The 17,841-nt window shown below is 46.8% G+C and overlaps 1 protein-coding gene across 4 annotated transcripts in view; it reads left to right on the forward strand.

Annotated features, from left to right (window-relative positions):
• The window catches only part of Ptk2b (protein tyrosine kinase 2 beta), a 97,978-nt gene that overhangs the window by 35,351 nt on the left and 44,786 nt on the right, over positions 1 to 17,841 (forward strand). Inside the window, exon 1 of one of the 4 annotated variants that reach the window (XM_070016720.1) lies at positions 184 to 261. The exons of the other annotated variants lie outside the window; for them this stretch is intronic. The gene's annotated coding sequence lies outside the window, so the exon portion shown is untranslated. Of the gene's footprint in view, positions 1 to 183; positions 262 to 17,841 lie in introns of those variants that run through there. 4 annotated transcript variants of the gene reach the window in all.

The raw sequence follows: 17,841 nt of genomic DNA on the forward strand, positions 1-17,841 counted from the left end.
TACAACAACTAAATCCTGCAGTCCCAGGCCAGGATCCAAGTGAGCCTCTGGGGTTGGGGTGTCTTCTGGACACCTATCTTCTGCCCTTACAGTCTAACGGCCTGTGCTCAGGCAGGTGTTTTAGGACTTGCTCCAGTACAAGTCAGTCTATGCAATATGCAAATTTTGTGTGAACTAGCTTATGGCAGGAAGTCTCAAATGAAACTCTAGAGTACTGAGGAAAGAGCCTGAGAGAGGAGAGGCCCTGAAGCTCAGCTCCAAGTAAGTTCTGGGGTGTTTGCATTTGTGTGTCCCTGTGGGGGAGGGGGCCGAGAGCATGGCAAGGCTGGGGGAGGGGTGATTATATAGGGGCAAATAAACACCAGCTTAGCAAAACAGAATGGAGGGGAGGGGAGAGGAGAGCTCCTCTGATCATTCTCTAAACTCTAAGCTGGATGAGCTGGATGTGGTGGTGCATGCCCAGGCCTTCATACTGGTGTCTCAAAAAGAAAAAAACAAGGAGAAAGGAAAAAAGAGAGAGGGGAACTTAAGGAAAAGAAGAGGAGAGAAGAGGAGAAGAGAGGAAATGAAAGATGGGAAGAAGTAGAATGGAGCCGGGGGAGAGAGAGAAAGAAAAAGAAAGAAGGAAATGAAAAGGGTCTGGGCTTCTTCCATTTTTTTAAGGCTCTCGGGATTTTTTAAGAAAGAAGAAAAAAGCCAAAGTACAAATATTATGAAGTATTTTAAATGTTTAATTTTACTAGTTAATGGTGGGTTTTTTAATGTTTTTAATGTTTTTATGTTGCTCATCTGTGCACATGCACACATTCTTACACTGACAACATGAGTAGACTGGACTGTAAACAATGTTAAAGGTCACCTCTCCTGTTAGGCCTGGAGGTCATCTGTCCTGTCAGGCCTGAGCAAGGAGGTCTTGGGCTTTTAGAGTTGTCCAGGCTTGCCTGAGAAAAACTCTAGTGGACGTAGGGAGGCAGGTTGGAAGGTCTGCTTTTCTACAAAGTTAAATTTAAAAATCCAGAACAAAACGCTGTGTCCAGCTCAGCCTGTAGACCTTATTGGGGGCTGTTTCTTAGTGCTTGGGATGCTGATGGGTTGGACAGCTCAGGTATGTAGACATCTGGACAACCAGCCATCATTTTCCTTTCCTTTTCCCCTTTCCTTCTCTCTTCTCTCTTACCCCCTCTCCCTTGCCTGCCTGCCTGCCTGCCTGCCTTCCTTATTTCCTTCCTCCCTCCCTCCCTCCCTCCCTCCCTTCCTCCCTCCCTCCCTCCCTCCCTCCCTCCCTCCCTCCTTCCCTTCCTTCCTTCCTTCCTTCCTTCCTTCCTTCCTTCCTTCCTTCCTTCCTTCCTTCCTTCCTTCCTTCCTTCCTTCCTTCCTTCTCTCTATACAGCCCAGGCTGGCCTCAAACCCTTCATCCTCCTGCCTCAGACCCCGAGTGCTGGGATTACAAGTGTACACCACCATACCCCGCTGCCTAGCTGTCTTTTTTGAGCCAAATACCCACTTCAACAGAGAGACAAGCTGAAGGCCCCAGGAAGATGGTTGTCTCCTCTCAGCCACCCTGAGACAAGGCATGGGCCTATGCAATGGGCATGCCTTGGGGAAGCCTCTGCCAGGGTCTCTTTGATCCCTCATTGGAAACCAGCTGACAAAGAAGACCCCATGGACTTTCTGTGGCCCAAATCCTGGTGTCAGCTGCTACCAGATAGCCTGGGATCACAGTGACCCTCTGCTGGGGAGTGGGAAGGGCAAGCAGGTGATGCCTTATGGAGGATAAGAGAGCGTAACAACTACGACCCAAACACACGCTGTCTCTGCGTCCCTTCTGCTTGCAGGGAGGAGTGTCTCTTGACCAAACTGTTGTTTGGAGGCCCCCGCAAACCCTTTGTGCACCAATCCTTGGCCTGCTAAGCCCAGTTTGCCTCAACTCCATTGCTACTAAATTAAATGTGTCTAAGTAACCGTCATTCCTCTGACTTCCCATCCCAGCTCCTCCTGTGGTGACAACTGAGTCCAATCTCTGTCCCTCATTGCCATTGTCTTGGTCTGTGCTGCAGTAATCTTGAAAATAGTCTAATGGATTTTCTTCCATCCAGTGTGATGATTTGTGCCCACAACTCAAGCAATTCTGATCTCAGATTATTTTGTCATTTGTGGGGCTTGAACTCAGGGCCTGGGTGCTGTTCTTGTGCCTCTTTGCACTCAAGTCTAACATTCTACCCCATGAGCCACAGTGCTACTTCCAATTTTTGAGTGGTTAGTTGGAGATAAGAATCTCATGGGGACTTTTCTGCCTGGGCCTGGCTTTGAACTATGATCCTCAGATCTCAGCCTCCTGAGTAGCTAGGATTACAGGAGTGAGCCACCAGTGCCCAGCTGATCTCAGATTTTAAGAGAACCTGTACATCCAGCAGATTGTCCAGTGATCTCTCCTGCTCTCTCAACAAGGTTTCTTGGAAAGGAAACTCAAGCCTAGGAAGAAGAAAACATACCTGTGCCACATGGGCACAGGGGCCCAGTCTGGGAAAGCTAGCCAGACTCCTGGGGTCTGGGAGCGACAGCAGGCTATATACATTTAGCTCCCTAGAGCGGGGAAAGCGGAACTGAGTCTGCCTGGTACTAGAGAAAGGAGGAGGGACGGGCCAGAGCAGGAAGAACCCCCAGGAGCATTCCCTTCCCCAGGCCCTGTGGTGCTTCTGTCCCTTGAAAAGGGCTGCTCCATGCTTGGTTCCCGCAGAGGCTTCTCTGTCATTAGAGGCGGTTCTCAGCATATCTATTTTGGAACTGCAGCTGGTTGCTTCTCAGAATAAACAGAGCTGTGATATGGGGATAAAACAAGAAAGGGCTCTCATCTTCTTTTTATGTTCCTGTGTGTCCCAATGTTTTCCAACCTCTCTTCCCTCTTGAAGGCTCTGCTCTGGGACTCCTTCCTCCAAATCCGTTGCCCCAGTGCTCTCCTTCTTCCAACTTAACAATCACAAGCATAGCAGACTCTGCTTTAGCCAGTCCCTGGTCTGGGACCCGGGTCTCCATGAAGTCCAACCTACAAAGATGACATCAGGTAATGCTGGAGTTCACCTACAGGTTCTGGGTAGGACCAGGAGTGTTTCAGATTTGAGGGTTTTTGAGTTTTGGAATGTTTGCATAGACATTATGAGAAATCTTGAGGATAGGACTCAAGTCGAAAAATCGATGTTATTTGTGTTTCATACACATTGTATACAAATAGCCTGAAGATGATTGTATATAATCTTTGTAGTGCACCTGTGTTTTGACTGATACCTGTCACATGTAGTCAGTTCCGTTATGAAAATTTCTACTTGTGATGTCATATTGGCCTCAGAAAGTTTCAGGTTTTTAGAGCATTTCAGATCTTGTATTTTCAGATTAGGGAAGCTCAACCAGATTAAGAACTTAAATCAAAGAATTTAAAAGCAGTCTCTTCCTGCTTAGACGAGGCAACTGATACTGAGCTCTGTGGGGACATACTATGCTCAGAGAAGGCATACTATGCTCAGGTTCTCAGTACTTCTGCCAGTGCCAGTGGGAGCCATACCACCCCAAGCATTCAGATTTCCTGGAACTTTACTAAGTCCTGATGTCACAGCCGTGTTGCATTGGAATCCTTGAAGGGAGAAATGTGTGCTAATGCAGAAGCTAGCAAGATAAACCAGACTGACTGTTGTTTATCTTAGACAAAGCATACTTGCATACATACAGTCTGTTTTATCTTTCTGTCCCCTGAACCGTCACCCCTTCCTACCACATTTCAGAGATTTCAGTGTGACAGGGCTATGTGATTAGGACACAGTCAGTTCAGATCTGCCTGGCTCCTTAGTTACCTGAAAGAAGTTCTGAGAAAAGAAGGAGCTCTGAGATAGCTTTAGTGGGTTTCCTCTCTTGGTTTTGTCTTATTTTTGAAGATGAAACTGTGGTTAGACTCCCCAGTTAGACTTTAGAAACCTCAGTGGGTAGTTGAGGAGCATAGCTCTAGGTCTGGGGGTGGCCACGGAGTCTGAGCTGTGAGGGAGCTTCACTGTGGGCATTCCCATTGGCCGAGAGAGTTGTAGGTGTACATGTCAAGGCCAGACTATGGAGATGGTCCTGATTCTACACCATGCACTCGGAATGGGGCACTCAGTCAAGAACAAGGGTTCTGAACTCAAATAATGGGATTGTTAGGAAACTGAGTCATGAGGTTATTCGAATAAAAAAAGAGCAGAAAGCGAACTCAACAGACCAGATCGACTTTAATGGAAAGTTGGAAGAGGGACTCCATGGAGACCTGAGCAGAATCAGGAGTCACAAGGCATAGTGGGGGCAGGGGTAGAGGGGCTTAAGTAGAACCCCAGGTCAGAGCAGGGTAGAGGTAGTTAAGGGGTTTTTGTGCCCTGAAAGTTAGTGGTGAGGGCCTGAAATGGAGGCACTGGGGTGCCTGACACCTGAGGGGTGCAGATGGAGAATTTCAGGAAAGGGAGTGGGGAGTAGTCAGTGGCCAAGCTGTGGGAGCAACACTGAGTAATGAGAACAAAGCAGATTCCCATCAGGAAACTATGTCTCGATTCCAACATTTCTCAGTGCTGGGATCTTGGGCTGTTATTTAGTGTCTATGAGAGTTTCTTCGACTATAATATGATGTTAACAATATTTTTAAAAACTAATTTCTTAGTTCAACACATTGTTTACTGGGCATCTCCTTGAATCAAGCACAGGTCCAGAAGTGGGCATCGAGTTTATCCTAAGGATGCCCGTGTGTTCTATTAGGGGATAGCATGTTATGTGGATTGCATAAGAAAACATGCAAGTATTTTCTGATGTTATGACTGACACATGAAAAGAACTTGCTAAGGTGATTGTTATTACTATTACATTCATAGAAATATGGTATAAATGAAACAGAGAGTTGGAAGAGGTGTTTTCATTTGAGAAAATGTTCTGCTCCTTCCTTAAAGCTGTAGCTTTAGAGGAAGTTTTAGAGACTATAGCTATAGCTGCAGTCTTTTGGTTAAGGAGAGTTTGTTAATCAGAATATTCCAGAAAAACTGAACAAATAGAATGTATATAACGAGGGCTGGGAATGTCTCTTAGTGATAGAGTGTTTGCCTAGCATGCATGAAGCCCTTGAAGCAGGATCCTGGGAGATTTCTAGGCCTTGGGATAGAGTCTTCTAGAACCACAGAACAGTGACAGCCATGCCACTCTACTTCTGGGTACAGTGAGGGAGCCAGGAGTGTTTAGGTAGGAGAAGGAAACTTCTGGAAAGCCAGATCTGGTGCTTTAAAAAAAGACAAAAAAGCAGAAACGATGTCACACTGAAGCATGATTGAACCAATTCTGTGTTCCATAGTGTCCAAATCCATTCAGGGCCCACCAGCTGTGAGAAGACAAAGCTGGCAAGGAAAGTTCCCCGGGGTTAGAAAGTCCTGGTACATGGACCATGAGGCTCGAGGCCCAAGGCCCAAGGCCCAGGGGCTCCGGAGACTGCAGAGAACTAGAAGCTTAGGATTCTAGACCTTTTTCACGTGTGGTTGACACTGGAGATTTCGCATAGCATGCAAGAGGTAGGCTGGAACAGATCTGGAGCCTTGGGGTGCATTCAGCCCAGAGATTCAGACCGTGTCAGGACATTTTTAAGTTGCTGGGGATTTGTTTCAATCAGGTACAGGGAGACACATTACAGATATGTAGAGGTGACTGTCATGAAGGAAGAAGGTCATACATACCCCTAGAACCAGCAGCAGGCCCTGCCGAGCCCCACAGGGAAGCCTAGGGTGGATTAGGAGGCTGGTGAGCCTTTACTGCGGTTCCCTCCTGAAGGGAGGTGAGGCAGGGGAACAGGTTCAGGAGTGCCTGATGTGAAGGCATTCAGAGGCTGTAGGGAGCAGAGTTGCTCCCAGTTATTTGGAACCTGGGCTGGGTACTAAGGGCAGATGAGCAGTAGATTAAAAGCCCCTTGGAGGTGGTGGGAAGCCAGGGCTCTCTCATAGGAAAGGCATACTACCAGGAACTAGCTAATCCCAGAAACAATGTTCTCCATTTTTGGTTAGGCCTTGTTAAAGCACCAAACACAGAAACTAGAACCATGGTTATTATGAGGCTCCATCCTGTGCTCTGAGGGCTAGAAGATCAATTTTTCTAGGTGCCCCCTAGGCATCTGGAGGGCAGTGTTGGATTAGCTAATGTCTGTTTCCTCCCAGCCCTGAGCTGCTATAAATTGAGCTGGAATAAACTGACAGTATAGCTTTGCTATATCTTGAAGTGAAGATCTGAGCCTAGAGATTTGAGCCACTTTCACCAAAGTGTTGGTTAATTGCAAGTCAGGGTCTGGAATTCAATGCCTTCCCACTATTTCCTGAGATGGGAAGGGGCTGGAGAGAGCAGCTATTGTATTTTTGCCTGGAAGAATCCATACAGGCAAACTGGCCTCGGAAGTGTCTCCGGACTGTAGCACAGGTGGCTTCTAAGAACAGCCGGCAAGGGGGCAGTATTGCAGTCTCCGTCTAAGGTGCTAAGCCTCGTCTGTCCTGGACACAAATGTAAAGTCTTAGAACAGGGATGAACAGACCTCAGTCCAGTCCCAGCCTTGCCCTGAACCATGATGAGCGGCTGAACTGGTGACTCAGGAATCGGCCTACCAGTCGTTGCCAGTGTGCACCATCTTGTTAAATGCAGACCCTTTGCATTCATTATGAGCAGAAAACATAGACTAAGCCATGTCTATTTTTAAAGATTTTCCCGCAAGTACAAGTTCTAGAAACTACCAGACTAGATGATCTCTGAGATGCCCCTCCAACACTACAGTGTTCTGTTTAGTCTGAGTGAGTCCATGTACAAAAATTACTAGTAATGTCCTATAGAGCAACGGAGGTTTGGACAGGTAAATTGTGTCTATAAAGGTCACAAGCTTTGAGAGCGGGACCCAGGCATCCTGTCTCCCAGGTATGTTGCTCCCCCAGCCCAGCAGGGCTCTTTCACGGTGGACCTTTTTTCTTCCTCTGGTTGGCTGCTGGTGGCCCCCACAGTATGCAGTGTGCACTGTGCCCATTCCTGCCTCCTTTAGTATTGTACCCATATGACCTCTTCATTCCCAGAAGGGCCGTGGGCTGCGGCAGTGAGCGGGCCAGCCTATGTTCTGGATCCCTCTTCTCCCTCAGTTGGCTCTCAGCCATGCAGTGAGACACTTGACAAGTGATGGCGCTGTTGACAGCCAAGAATAGAACCCGAGAGTGGGCGGTGAATCTGCTCAGCCAGTGCTGTGGGGACCCAGGGGGTTCTGTGTGGTTGCTACTCAGCTCAAGGATGAGCACAAAGCAGGGGTCAGGTGGACTGAACATCAATCGGACAGGAGCCATATGTGTGAGCTACAGGACGGTGGAGAAAGAAGCTCCAGGGATGTGTGACCTTGAAGCCCATTGAGTTCTAAAATCCTAAGAACTGAATTCAGGCTAGGCAGATTGGCCAGGACCATTGTTTGGCTATTCCCTGGCCTCTCCTGGGAGTAGCCCTTCAAAGCTTCCAGTTACTATTACTGGGATCACCAGATCACCTCCAAATCTATTCCTACAGATTTCTTGGAATAAAATGTGTACTTATACACATTTTTATCTGGGCGACCAGGTATACAATAATGGGTGAGCCACCTGCAGAACCTCCTGTTTCTGTGTAGGCTCCTGTTTAGAGCCTCAGACTCACAGTGCAAAGCCAGGGTGAGGCTAACGCCTGATAGCAACAAAAGCAGAGCTGGTACCTGTAAGTAGATGTAGAAAAACTCCTTTAACACACTGTAGGAATGAATGACAGATAACTCTCTCTGGGCCTGCAAGTGGGTTGTTTTGACAAGATGGGTCCCTGTCACCAAAAAATTCATGCAGACAGTTAAAGGAACTTGAATAAATTGGAGGATATGTAGTTACGACCCATATTCAGTGTTAGGGATTTGTAGTTTACAAATAAGTGCATCATAAATTTTAGTTTTGTTGATCTTCAAGGTATCGCTAGTAACGAATGAACATGCCCAACTTAGTAAGCAAGCACAGTGAGGTTGGGCGAGGATGATGCAGCAGGATTTGTCTCAGATGATTCCAGTGGTTTGACAGACCTCCTGACATGCTCTGTGTCCAGAATGCAAGCTTCCTCCCTCATTTAAATCCTGCTTTGGCTGGCCTAGGAGGCCTCTTCTAGCCTAGTGTCTGATCCCTGTTGAAGATAGCTTTTCACCCTTTCTGAGCCCACATTTCCTCCCTGTAAGGGGGCCCACATTACTTCCACAGAGAGGAGGGAGGAGAAAGAGCAGAGCTTGTAAGCTGCCATGTGCACTGTTTGTAAAGGAAGAGTGCTTTCACCAAGGCCCCATTACAGTAGATCTGTGTCTCTGTACGTGGGCAGAGGCTGTCCATAGCAGGCAGGGTAGGATAGAGTTCAGAGAGATGCACTGAGGGGAAGGTTCTAGAAAACAGACCTTGTTCTGTTTAGCTCTGTAATTTAGTAATCTGCATAATCTGCCCTTTGGAAGGTGGGCTTCATAACAGATCAGCTCCTTCTGTCTTGTGGTAGCACAGGGCCCGGTTTACCTCCATCAGTATCCCCCTTAGCTTTTGCCGAAGTCAGACTCACTACCTTGTATGTTATTCTTTCTTAGCTACTTTGCCCTCCCTCACATCTTGTCTTTCAGTTGTCTCATTTCTCCTTCCACAACCAAAGGACTGTCTCTGGGGCCAGTGATTTCAGCCCCTACTCAGATGCATGGATCTGGGCTTGCAGGGAGCAAGGTGTCTTTGGGGTTCTCCAGACTGGGAAGCATTTTTGACCAAACAGTGGTGTATTTGATGGTTTGAAGAACCTGTTGTTCCAAGCAGTCTGAGTATTCACTCTCAGCTTCCTTGGAAAAATCATTCCTCTTAGTTAATCCCATCACTTTTTAGATGAGAAGAACTGAGGTACAGACAGATGAGTTGTCTTACCCAAGTTATTGGAATATGTTTCAGCAATGTCAGTTGAGTATGATTCCAAAGAATGTAAAATCCTAGCCTCTGTCTCTGTCTCTTTCTCTCTCATGTGTGCGCGCGCGCGCGCGCGCGCGCGCGTGTGTGTGTGTGTGTGTGTGTGTGTGTGTGTGTGTGTGTGTGTGTGTGTATGTGTGTGTACTAGAAAAGGTTTTACCAGAAGAGAAGTAGAACTTGGTTTCTTTGGGAGCACCCCAGCACTAGATGTGGATATCACCCTTATACTCAGTCCGTGCTTGTGTTCAGATCCACTTCCCTTGTCTGCCAGGAAGTGACCTGTCCAGTCCCAGAGCCCTTCTGCTCTACTCTCCCCACCTCATGTCTGCGGTGAGCTATGGAGAAGTCAGTTGCTGTTCTTTTTTCTGACTTCCTGTGTTCTTCAGAAACCTCAATAAAAAAAAGATCTGAAGGAAGAAAGGAACTGTTAGGTCAAACAAATGTGGGGGAACTAGATTCATGATTCTTAAGTAAAATCCAGGCGTCTGACCTCTCTCTTCCCAGCCTGGCTCCATGAGGAGTGTGGGTGCATGCTGGAAGATGGAAGGAGGGCATGGCTCTTTGAAAGGCATTGTAGCTATTTTGAGCCTTCTTGTGGCCAGGAAGTTTTTAGTTGGTATTTCTTTTTTTCATTTTTTTCTTTTAGTTTCTACCAGGGGAGGAAAACACCTGTGTAATTTGAACAGTGGTGAGAAAGTTGCTAGAGAATAACTCCCACCGGGCGTTTCTTGATTCTGCACCCAGGCTTTGAAGAAAACTGAAGTTCCCCCAAATTTTTTGAGTTCTTTAGGATCCCCCAGTTTGTTTTCCCAATAGAGGGCTTGGGTAACAAGACACTCAAACAGAAACTACCACATGCTTTGCAATAAGAGGCTTGGAGGCCCCTTGGAAGGGTGATTGCAATACTGAGCTGTGGTGAATCCCACCCTGGCTGTGGGGGGCCTCCACTTGGAAACTGGGGGACCTGAGCTCCCCACTGAAGGATCAAGCCAGATCCTCTGAACTCAGTTCGGACGAATAAGACAAGGGCCAGACTGGTGGCTTGTCACCCTCCCAGGACAGGTGTCAGCATCACAAGGGAGGCCATGGGCCTGCGTTGTTCCACAGGAGACAAAGTTTCACTGATGTAGAATGAGTAAGTCCTAGTGACCTAATGGGCTGTGATTAATCATATGGTATTAGGTACTTTGTGTTTCTCTTACTGCAGAGAGAAACTTCCATAATACAAATTGTAACTATGTGAAGAAATGACTATGCTAATTGACTTGAATATAAGGCATAATGAAACTGTATGCCTTAAGTATAAACCATTTCAATTAATTTTTATTTTAAAAATGTAAGCCAAACATGGTAGTATATCCTTGTAGTTTCAGCTGTTGTGTGGACAAAGGCATGAGGATTATTTGAGCCTAGTGAGATTCCATCTAAACAGTAAACAAATAAATAAATACAAAATAAAAAAGAATCACCTGGGACCTGGGCAATTTAGTGCCTGCTTGTAATCTCAACATTTGGGAGTCTGAGGCTGGAGTGGTCATCTAGGCTGGCCTAGGCTATGCAGTAAGTTCAAGACCAGCCTGGGTTATACAGTGAGACACTGCCAAAAAAAAATGTTCCTGTAAAGTACACATGGCAGGGCCAACCTCAGACGACTCCATTCCGATAGTAGCTCTCGGGCCATGCTTTCAGTCTGGTAAGCATTCGAACCCAGAGCTCCGCAGGACACTGCTTGGGTGTGGGCAGAGGCCTCCTTGGCAGGCCCAGGCTGGGGTCCACTGCCAGGTTCTCCATTACCACCGGGTGTGGCAGCCAACAGCCCGGCCTGGGGCTGATTGCACTCTGTTCAAATCGCACTTCTACCCTCTGCCTTCCCCGTGATCTTGGGGAGCTACGTGCTCAGACCCAGTGTCCCCATGCACCAAAGCGAGAGAGAAAAAGTGTCTATCTTTTGAGTGATGAGGATGGTATGGGCTCACCATGCAGGGAAAGTGCTGAGAGGTGTTCCCGCCAGCATGACACGGGACCAGCCCTTCAGCGGCCACACAGAGCAGGGGTAGAGGAAGGGCTGTGGGGTGCTGCTGTCTCAGGACTGGAGAGAGAACCTAGGACACAGCATGGCAAAGAACTCAGAGGTCTAGCTACATGCCGTGGACTCCAGGAGAACAGAGTGACTTCCTGTGGTGTCAGGTTCTCCTTGCCACCCTTCACTGGTGGCTTCTCCACACTACATACCCCAACCCTGATTCTGGATAGGATCTGGACATGTAAGTTGTAGGCCCTGTTACTCTCTCCTCCAGCTTCTAAGATTAGATTGACCACCCTCTGAGGGCTGTGTGGAGAGCACAGGAAGTCAGACTGCAAAGAAAGAAGCAAGAGGCAGATGCCCAGGGAAGAGGACCAGCTTTAGCTTTGTAGGGCAGACTGTACATAGTTTTAAATATATTTAACTAAGATAGCACAAAGAGAACTTAAGGTCTTTCGACGGCACGCAGTTCTAAATGTGGATGTATTTTTATGTAGCTAGATAAAATCAGTATGTAAATTCCATTCTCTGTCACTTAACATTTTTATATAAATTTTTTCATGTACTACTACTCCATGTGCACACACACACACACACACACACACACACACACACACACACGTTACTGGAGCTTGAACTTAGGGGCCTTGCATTCTTGCTTGTTTTTTGTTTTTGTTTTTGTTTTTGCTAGCATTCTACCACTTGAGCCATAGCTCCATTTCCAGCTTTTGCTGCTTGATTGGAGATAAGAATCTCCCAGCCTTTTCTTCCTGGGCTGGCTTGGAACCAAGATTCTCAGCTCTCAGCCTCCTTCAGTAGCTAGAACTACAGGGGTGAGCTACTGACCCTGGCTCTGCTCCTTATATCTGTTTCATGACTTATCATTTTTGGTATTGCTTAGATTGCCCCCTAGCATTTCACTGGGTCTTTGTTCTTATTCTCATTATTTCATTATGATGAACAGTATAGTTGTGAACATCTTTGTGTCAGTGTAGAGCATGTTTCCCAAAGTTGAGGGGACCAGGTCAACACATGCAAGTTGTTTCATCCTGAACTGTCTTGCTCTTCGGAAAGCCATTTCTGAATTCATTGTCAAAAGTAGCAGTTTTGTTATGAGTCCATAAACATATGATTTTTATTACTTTTCTCTAGTTCTCTTGGCTTGTTTGATGACTATGGTATGGATTCTTCCAAGTTGTTTTCATTGACATTTTTAACCACTCAGATTTTTTTCATCTACTTTTGATTTTCTCCAAATCTTTTCTACACAGGTGGCATCCTGTTTGCATGATGGGGCATCTAAATTGTTACTTTATTCAATTCACATTCAAATGAAGGCTGATTGTTGCACAGTACAGATGGGTGCTGTTGTGTTTGGTGGTTTTGATGTCTGTTTACAGAAAGCAGAGTTTCAGTGTATGCTGGACTCACAGAGGCAGGCTGGAGGCTGGCAGGTAGAAACACTTCTCCATCCCAGCTACACTGGAGACTGAGATCGAAGAATTTCAATTTCAGGCCCACCCAGGCAAAAATGTCTGCTAGACCCCATCTCAAGCAGGGTGTGTCTGTCATTCCTGGCGTGGTAGGATATGAAAAGAAGAGGATCATGGTTCAGGCTAGCCCTGGCAGAAAATGGGACTCTTTCTCAAAAATAACAGTGAAAAGGTCTGTAGGATACTATGTAGAAAATGAACTGGATATCTTATGGTAGGGATGGGAGGGAAAGATTGGGAGAGAACGACAGAAGGGGGAACATGGTTCAAAAAGAATTGTACTGATTGTACCTGATTCATGTGACTGTAACCCCTCTGTATATCAACTACAATGACACCAGTTCCTCCTCAACTCTGATTTGTGTAAGGTCTCACTGGTATCTTGACATTGACCATAATAGAAGTAATTATACCAGAAAAACTGACAAATGCTTCAATGCAGTCTCCCTGGACATACCACCCTTTACCCTGACAGTTCCTGTGGCTTGCTAGGTCACATCTGTGTGTCATCCAGCTGCCATAGTTATAACATTTTAAATGCGAATCTGCTTTCCTGTAGGATGAAGTTCAAATTTCTTTTTTAATTTTTTTATTTAAATTTTAATTGTATTGTCAAGGTGATGTACAGAGGGGTTACAGTGACATAAGTAAGGTAGTGAGTACATTTCTTGTCGAACTTATAACCCCCTCACTCATTTTTCTCCCACTTTCCCTCCCCACCCATCAAATTTCTTAACATGTTGCTAGCTTCTCGTCTTAAAGACACCCCACACATTCTCCTTCCCAGTCCAGCATCATTCGGTTTCCTGATCTTGCTGAGTAAGGGTCCCCCAAGATACCAAAGCCTAGTCAGCAAATCCTGTTCAGTGGTCTTCTGATACCAAGCTTAGAGACCTTTTAGAACCCATAGTGTGCGTGTGTGTGTGTGCGTGTGTGCATGTGTGTATGTGTGTGTGTATATTTCTTCTAGTTATGACTCTATCCAACAGATTCTGCAGGAGTCAGGTGGATATTAAGGGTCAGATGTGGGCTGGATGCCAGTGATGTTGAAATTTCCCTTCCTCCCCTGAGGTCTCAGGTAGTAGAGTGCTAAACTGAATTCTTGCCTGCGCCTGGTCCCTGTATGCTTATTTTCATATCTCTGAGCTCTGAGATACAGGAAGAAAGAGAAGGTGAGTGAGTGAGTGAGTGAGTGAGTGTAAAAAAGTAGTGAGACAGAGAGGGTGGAAAGGAAGGAGAGAGGGAAAGAGAGAGAAAGAGAGAGCAGAAGAATTGATGTAGGAAATTGACACGGAAGGAGAAAAACACACTAGCTAAAAATAATTCATGAATTGGCAAATGGAAAGCAAAAGAACTGTGATTTTTTAAAATTTGAGACAGAATCTTGCTATGTAGCTCAGGCTATCCTCAAAGTGGTGATCCTCCTGCCCCACCTCCCAAGGACTACCACATCCAGTTTAGAACTGTAGTTTTTTGAAGAGTTGGAGAAGCAATGGAACCCAAAGATCAAATCAGAGGAAAGACGAATCTGACTAGCTATAGAGACAGCTAAAGAACTGGACCAGTCGGGGCTGGGAAGGTGGCTCAGTGGTAGAGCGCTTGCCTTGCATGCCTGAGGCCCTGGGTTCGATCCCAACACCACATAAGCAAAAAGAAAAAAAAGCCGGAAGTGGTGCTGCGGCTCAAGTGGTAGAGCACTCGCCTTGAGCTGAAGAGCTGAGGGACAGCGCCCAGGCCCAGAGTTCAGGCCCCACGACCGGACCCCCCCCCAAAAAAGAACTGGACCAGCTCGGAGAGCAGCGGTTACCCTAACAAAGCAGGTTATATTCCATGTCCCTGCTTCTCCTTCTTGCCTGAGAACCAGCGGTATCAGCTGGCCCTGGGTGGGGGCAGGTCCTGGCAGCAGAAGGGCTCCAAGCGGGTAATGGGTGCGGGGGTGGGGAGCCAAAATGTGGTAGAGTCTCCACAAATGCTTTTTTGAATTACACTGAATTATAGCTGGCACTAATCACAACCTTTCTGGTTCCTTCCTTCACAAGATTGTGGGGAGGGATCCTTAGAGAGAAGGGAAAGGATTAACCAAATGATGGGGGCCCTGGAGCAGCAGAATGCCAGCCCTGCAGGAACTGGGGACTGAAAGGACTTGGACTGGCAAGGGGACTCAGCATGGGGCCAGCAGGGGCCAACCTTGCCCAGAAACACAGAAATGGCTCCCTAAGATTGCAAGGTCATTGCAGTTAGTCAAGACTCTGCACTCAGCTGGCCTCTGATCGGAAAGGCCTGCGTTCCCCATTTGTTGGTGGAAACAACGAGGGGAAGTGACTCAGAGACAGTGGAAATAAAGTGTGCCTCTCTCGTGACATTCTGACTTCTGCTAGACCCAAGGGGCTGGCCCTTGGGGCTGTTTCCCCGTGAGGCTTCCTGCCCTGTGTGTCCTCAGGCCCAGCAAGGGACCAGGAGGAACAGAGCGTGAGGGAGGGGGACCTTTCCAAGTACATGGGTGGATGGAGTGGATGGAGGAAGGGGGTCTTGATGGAGAGGCAGCCCTGAGCCCTGGACACTGGAGCCGGGTGCTGCTTTGACCACCTGACATTGCACTTGCCAGGCCAAGGGGGCCTCTTAAAGGAACATCTTGCTGTAAGATTTCCAGTTCTTTCTTTGGCCCATCCATAGGTATCTTAAAAACATGTTTGAGGGTACTTCACAGAGGTCACCTCTGACTCTTCCATAGATGGTCTTAGCCTCCTATCCCAGGGGAGGACACAGAGGCCTCGATGGGTCCCTTTTGTTCAGATCTCACTGTTGATTAACTGCAGAGACCTGGTGCTCAAATTGCCCAAAGCTATTTTATAAACCAGTGTGCATTGTGAATCTGGAAAAAGTTGGATTCTGTTAGAATAAAATGCCAGCTGCATTGAACACATTCAGCTTTAGAATGAATTGTCTATACTGCTCTTAGTTTTCCCATTTTGCCATGGATGCATGGAAACCTCATCAAGACCACCATGAGTGTCCCAACCACTGCATGGAAACTCTGGCCCGCCCAGTCTTACATCTCAGGCATCAGAGCTGGTCAGTAGCTGATCCTGACGTCAGCCCCTAAGCATGGTACCAGCCCGCTGGCGTGTGGTAACTGCCATTAGTCAGAGGGTGGTAGGGTGGTAGTGTGACATCAAGGGGATGAGCGCTCATGCACTTGACTCATTCTGACTGGGTTTATAGCCTGTGGGGTACTGCACTATACCCTGGGGCATTACTCATCGCCAACACTGGAGCTGGTCAACATGGAGGCCCAGAAGCTCTGCCACTGTGATCTGGACAAGGTGATTTCTTTAGGCCTCATGAGGCTGATACTATCTATCTATTTTTCTTGGGGAAAACAAGTCAGACTATATACTGAAACTCTGGCACATGTGTGTGTTTGTATGTGTGTGGGCACATACCAGTACTTAAGCATGCATTCAGAGCCTGGGCACTGTCACTTAGCTTTTTCCACACAAGGCTAGCACTGTACCACTTCTATAGACTTTTCTGTCTGGACTGGCTTCAAACCCAGATCTTCAGATATCATTCTCTGGAGTAGCTAGGATTACAGGAGTGAGCCACTGGCACCCAGAGGTATATGTTTAGTAGGAATTACACTGTTCTTTCATCCAGGGCAAAAACTATCTTTATCTGTGATGGTTAAGCGTAAGTTTAATTTTGCCTCAGTTCCTAATTCCTGAGGCAGGTAAACGTCTTGCCTTTCAGGAAGAACATAATTTATTTTCTTCCTGAAGATTCTCAGGGACTTGGAGATTGAATAGCCTCCTTTAGTACCTTTTACAACTTTGGGCCAAGAAGTTCTTATAGCCAATCAAAACTTTTCCTGTTTTAATTTGGGCCCATTTCCTTGTGTTTGTTATTCTTCACTTGTGGCTTGAGCAGCTCTGGGGGCTGGGAGGTTAGCTGGAGCCCAGAATGGATCATAGCCAGGGTTTATACTGGTGCCATGGCATGTTCACACCCCTGACACTCTTGAAATGTCTGGGGCAGCCCAGGACACAAAGAAGAACAATCAGCAGGTCTGGGAATGCCATGAAAGAGTTCTGGAGAAAGGGTGTGGGCTTTGGGTTCAAAAGTTGAAGGTCAGAGGACTTTGCGAACATCCAAGCCAAAGACCAGCCATTGGGGAGAAATTCAAATAATGGTGCAAAATATAGAGAAACAGGAAAGTTCTGTTGTCGGGAACAGGAGTTGGAACCTCCTAGAGTACTAACTCCACATTCAGTAATCCATGTTGGGTCCTGAAGTCAGCCATCCTGGGAATATTACACCATGGAAATTGGTAAATGCTGAAAATTAGAGCTTTTTCCATAGAGAGCTACTAGCAGGAGGAACAAAGTATGGGAAAGCATGTAGTACTGCCATCTTAGGAAGCAGACAATGAGTAGGTGAGACTTTCTTTGGGGCCGTGCTTTTCTGGCTACAATAAACTTCCATGATGTCTACTTACTTCTCATAATCCTCCTCTAAAGGAAGTAGAGCAGGCAGCATAGCCTGGGACAGGCTGAGGTATTGGCACAGGTCTCAGAGCTAGACAGAAAGTGAGCTAGGATCAGAACACAGGCAGAGTGGTTTGAGAGAAGACTGTGAGGATTCAGGGTATGTTTTCTTAAGATCTTGTGGACAGATGGCTGATGCTCCCTGCATTCCCATTGCTTGGCTTTGGATGGCTGTGGTAGTTCACGGCAGATATGTACCTGCTGATAGGAGGTCGAGGTGCCCTTGCTGATGCTACCACTTGTCAATAGAGCTGGGTACAGCCTTTCTAGGTGCGGCTCTTTTGACCAACTCCCTACCTTTCAAGATTGAAAGGACCTGTGCAGAGTACCAGCATGGGAAGCATTGCATTACCACAGGGAGAAAAGGCAGGGGATTTCTCGTGCTCTGGGTTCTTCTATGCTGGGCTGACACATTTGTTCTTGTATGGAATTTATGCCACCCTGAGGGAGGTGCTACCTTCTTCAGAGACAGCTAGGGAGTGGAAATGTTCTGGGCCTGCATTTAAACCTACTTCCAGATCCAACTTCACCCTTTCCCTCCTCCCACTTAGGCTGAGATTGAATCAAGGACTTCAAACATGCCAGGCAAGGATTCTACCACTGACTGGCATCCCCTACAGGCCTTGTTTCCTTTTTCACAGGCATGAATCCTTGACCAAATGGCTCAAACCTTCCTTGGAATGTTTTTTCATCAGTAAAGTGGGTTTCTTCATTCCTGCCCTTTGTTGTACAGAACATTTGTGTTTCTGTTTTCCAAACTTTCCATCATAATTATTTTTGGA

This window comes from Dipodomys merriami, unplaced genomic scaffold (genome assembly GCF_024711535.1).
Source record: "Dipodomys merriami isolate MVZ:Mamm:240054 unplaced genomic scaffold, mDipMer1.0.p SCAF_12, whole genome shotgun sequence".
Classification (NCBI taxonomy): domain Eukaryota; kingdom Metazoa; phylum Chordata; class Mammalia; order Rodentia; family Heteromyidae; genus Dipodomys; species Dipodomys merriami.